We start from the raw sequence: 5,552 nt of genomic DNA on the forward strand, positions 1-5,552 counted from the left end.
AATAAACAGTTTTGTCCAAGTTGCATCTGGTCAGTGGTTTTGTTGTTGTTGTTTTGTTTTTTGTTTTTTAAAGCAACTGAGAAGCAAACTAGGATGCCCTCTTTATTCTGTTCTTGTACTGTTTGAGTTGTTAGAAGATTTACAATAGAGTATTGTTTGAAAACCACTTCATTTTCAAAATGCAAAATCCCCTGATGAAGGTTGTGGCTATGGCTAGAAACATGATCATCCAGGGACCTGACAAAAACTCAAATCTGCAGTCTTGGTGACTTACTCCCATGGCTGACACCTTGGTACTGATGATTATCAGTCAGTCCCTTACATAGAGAAATCTCCACAAGGTGATTTATGTGAGCTCCGAACATAGGAGCCACCTTCCACCTAAGAGAGTGACCTAAAAATCTAAAGCTTCAGTTTTTCATAAGGCAGCTTCAAAATTCACAGCCAACTTCTACTTCACACATCTGAAAGAGATAAATCCCCAACGTGTGAATAACAAAGACTGAGAATCTGTGGGGGACCTTCTTGGGACCTGGTTATCCCAGTTCCCCTTTTAAGAAACAAAACAGGTATAAGAAGAGGGGAGATAATTAAAAATTCTTTGCTAGAAAATGTTTCAACCACTAATTAATGACACAGTACTAGTAAAAAGAATGTATAAACTGTCACAATGAATTAGGAAAAGACAAAAATGAATAAAATATTTGGACAAACCTCCCATAGGGGAATAATTACACACACTCAGCAAACATTATTTTATAGAAATGTTTGCTTTCACTTGTAATTTGAGAACTGCACATAAAGATCAGACCATGCACACCTGCTTAGGAAAGTCTACGAATGGGCCTTTTCTTATGTAAACATCACCAAACTCTAAGTTTATCATGTGTGCACACCAAAAGTTAAAAGTGTTTCTTGGGGAAATTTTAGGGAGACTTTCTAGGATGCAAATACTAGTCATATCTGGTAGAGAGAAAAGTTAAGGCATGGTGAGCACAGTTCTGTGTAATGGTCATGTTAGGATTGAAGAGTGGATATGCAGGCTGTCAGAGCACATGAACTTATGACAGAAAAAATATAATTTCTTTCTAGGGTCATGATGCTCATGCATCAAACGTCAAATGGAATAAAATAAAACTATCAAAAGAATAGTATATACTGAATTTGAAATCACAAATATGTGAGATATGGTGTGCATGTAATAGAGATAGGACACAAACATATCTACAGCTATTGCCTGATAAGCTTTCTTCAAGAGAGGCTGTAAAAATGAATATTTTCTAATTCCTTCCCTATCACTTACATGACTTTTCCCCCATGTGTTCCCTTCTCCCTACCCTGCCAAGTCCACTTAGTGCCACCTGTATTTGCGTGGGTGTGTCGCCATCTACTGGAGCATGGGTAGCCTCACAGGGGCTAATGGGCTCTCCTCTTCCAGTAGCTATTGCTGCTAGCAGCTTGTTGGGAGATTTATTTAATTGCTAATACAACCTCATTGGTTTGGATGGATCTGTTTAAACTTTTAAAAATCTCTCCTTGGTTTAACTTTTGTGCATTACATGCACTAACCAGTCATTTCATTTAGATTTCTTAATTTGGTGGAACAAAGGTTTTGGAGGGCTGTCCTTAGAAGCCTCTGGATTTCACTGCTATCTGCTGTGCTGTATTCCTTTTCCTCTCAAAATTTATGAATATGTGTCTTCTCTCTCTCTCTCTCTCTCTCTCTCTCTCTCTCTCTCTCTCTTTTCATTAATTTGGCTAAATGTTAATCTTGGTAATATTTTTAAAAATCAAGTCTTTGGTTTTTTTTTTTAATTTCATTAATTTCTGCACTGAAGTTGATTATCCTTGTCTACTGTTTGGGGACTATTGTTTGTTCTTGTTTTATACCAAAAGGAAATATATAATTGAAGACTAACTCAATAACATAAAAATGGGTCTGCCTGCCAACTCCCCTTAAATTCAACCTAACAGCCATAGACTGCACCCCTGCCCTGAGTCCCATATTCTGGCCCACAACTTTGGCAGGAGACATACTTTCCTGTAGTCCACACAGTACTAGGAACCCCAGAGACCAAGCAGGTACTCAGAACACCAGTGGCCACATGAGTACTTGGAACTATAGAGGCAACATAGGCATCCAAACCCCAGAGGTCACACAGGCTAAAAAAACCCTCCTCAGCTGAGGCACCCTACTGGACCTGAAGATTCAATGACTCAATAATCACCAGTACCCCCAGGCCACTCAGGACAGACGACCAGAAAAAAAATTCAAAAGCAAACAAACAAAAAACCAAAAAAAAAAAAAAAAAACCAGAAATCAATAGGAAAAAATCTCCCCCAAACTTCAAACAAAAAACAAAACACAACAAGAACACCCATCCAAAAAAACCCCACCCATCTAACAAAGATAAACTCAGAAATTAGCACTTAACCTATAGTAACCCCTAACACAAATGACTAGAGGACAGCATAAGGACAGAATTAACACCAACTAAGGCAATATGGCATCACCAGAGCCGAGCCATCTACTACAACAAGGCCTAGATATTCCAACACAGCTGAATCACAAGAAAATGACCTTAAGTCCAATCTTATGAAGATGATAGAGGCCTTTAAAGAGGAAATTAATAAGCTCTTTAAAGAAATATAGGAAAAAACAAACAGGTGAAGGAAATGAGTAAAACTGTTCAAGACCTAAAAATAGAAACAACAACAACAACAACAACAACAACAACAACACACACACACACACACACACACACACACACACACACAAACTGGGGGAATCCTGGAGATGGAAAATGTAGGTAAATGAACAGAAACCACTGACACAAGCATATCATCACCAACAAAATACAAAAGATAGAAAAGAGAATCTCAGTTGTAGAATATACAGTAGAAATGTTAAATCTAAAAAGTTCCTGAAACAAAATATTCATGAAATTGGGGTAATTATGGAAAAAAATCAAACCTAAGAATAATAGGAATAGAAGAATATTCCCAGCTCAGAGGCACAGTAAATATTTTCAGTGAAATCACAGAAAATTCCCTTAACATAAAGAAAGATGCTGCTAAAGACAGAAGAAGCTTATAGAACACCAAATAGATTGAACCAGAAAAGAAAGTCCCCCCATCCCCTCTGGCACATAATAATCAAAACACTAAATGGACAGAACTAAGGAAGAATATTAAAAGCTTCAAAGGAAAAAAGTCCAGTAACATATAAAGGCAGACCTGTCTGAATTACATCCCACTCCACAATAGACTCTAAAAGCCTAGAGTCTTGCAGACTCTAAAAGAACACTGATACCAGCCCAAATGACTATACCCAGAAGAATTTTCAATCACCATAGATGTAGAAAACAACAGCTTCCAAGACAAAACAAAATTTAAACACTGTCTATGAATAAACCCAGCTCTACATAAGATACTAGAAGGAATATTCCAACCAAAAGAGGTTAACTACACTTAGGAAAACACAGGAAATAAATAATTCCACACCAGCAACACCAAAAGAAAGGAAGCATACATATACACACAGACATACAGACACACACACACACACACACACACACACAGAGAGAGAGAGAGAGAGAGAGAGAGAGAGAGAGAGAGAGAGAGAGAGAATCACTCACACACTACCATCAACATAAAAATAACAGAAATTAATAATCATTGGACATTAATAAATATCTCTCAAAATCAATGAACTAAATTCCCTAATAACTACCCTACTATGCAGTTCATTCTATCCACAGATACCAAACCCCAACACTATTGCTGATGCCAATATGTGCTCACAGGCAGGAGCCTGGTATGGCTATCCTCCGAGAGGATAGCAGCTGACTAAGACAGGTACTTACAGCCAACCATTGTACTGAGATTGGGGACCCCTATGGAAGAGTTAAGAGAAGGACTGAAGGAGCTGAAGGGGATGACAACCCCATAGGAAGAACAACAATATCAACTAACCCAGACCCCTCACAGTTCCCAGAGACTAAGCCACCAACCAAAGAGCAAACATGGCCTGGTCTGTGCCCCTACCCTCCTCTACATATGTAGCAGAGGACTGACTGCCTTGTCTGGCTTCAGCAGGAAAGGATGTGCTTAATCTTGTAGCAACTTAATGCCCCAGGGAAGGGGGATATTAATGGGTGAGGTGGGAATGGATGGGTGGGCACCTTCTAAGAAGCAAAGGGGAGGGGGGTGGGATGAAGAACTTATGGGTGGGGGACCAGGAAAGAGGGAAATATTTGGAATGTAAATAAATACAATAATTAAAAAGAAAAAACTAGATGTCAACAAACCAAATAATCCAATTAAAAATGGGGTACAGAGCTAAATAGAGAATTCTCAACAGAGAAATCTTTAATGACTAAGAAGAACTTAAAGACATGTTGAACATCCTTAGACACCAAGGAAATGCAAATCAAATGACTCTGAGATTCCATTAGTTACTAAGAGTAAACTTATGGTATTTGCAGGTAGATAAGTATTTCATGCTTATTCTCATATACAGAAGCTGGACTTTTCAAAAGGGATGAAAACACAAATGTACTATTTCGGGGAAAGGGGAGTGAACAGTGGATTGGTTAGAAGAGAAGGCAATGGGGGAGGAATAGAGATAGCAGATTATATTATGTAACTGATACTTTTCCTGGTACTGTCAAAAAGAGATCCACCTTACAGATCTTTGACTGTGGCTCACATTTTAATGTGATGGATGTTAAAATATATGTAAACAAAAATACCATAAACAAACACAAGGAAACTCTGAGAGAGCAAAGTTCTCTTTCCTGGGTATATGTACAGAGAACAGATACAGAGAGTTGAATTGGAGAAAGTTGGCATTGAATGGGTCAGCACCATAATGACAGACTTAGCCTTCAAACACATTAGGAGGTTAACTATGGGATAACAGAGCTGAGCTGAGCTTGGAGAGGATTTTGTCCAGGGATTTGAAAACCATTGACCTTTGTGCCCTAAGTTCTCTATGTCTCACTAGCTCTCCAGACACCTTCCTCTTTGCTGGTGACTCATTAAAGTCACACTGGAAAATTAACCATGTGTTTCATAACCTGCCCTAAACTGCAGTCTTGCTGAAAAAGTACCATCTTGCCATAAGCAGTCAAACTTCCTGCTGCGTCTGCCTGCTCATCTTGAGCTCCGTTCTGAGTCCCTCATCTGTAAACCTACTGCTCCACTTGGAGATCTAAAGCATTTCACACTGAGTGTCTTCAGACAGCACTCTAGATTTTACCAGCAAAGCTGCCTCTTACAATGGTCCCTAGGACAGTAAATAAGAAACACACATATGAATCTAAGAATCATTAGAGTTTTTCATAGTTTTATTTAAATACATGTACTTAATTTTAAAATTAAAATATAACTATTTAATTTCCCCCCTCCATTTCCCTCCCTTCCACCCATTCCATGTATTCCCCTTCTCTCAAATTCATGGCTTCATCTTTTTTGGCCATTGTCAACTAATATATATAATTTATATATATTATATATATTTATATAATATATTATATATATGCATACAC

Source organism: Arvicanthis niloticus, chromosome 9 (assembly GCF_011762505.2).
Source record: "Arvicanthis niloticus isolate mArvNil1 chromosome 9, mArvNil1.pat.X, whole genome shotgun sequence".
Taxonomy (NCBI): domain Eukaryota; kingdom Metazoa; phylum Chordata; class Mammalia; order Rodentia; family Muridae; genus Arvicanthis; species Arvicanthis niloticus.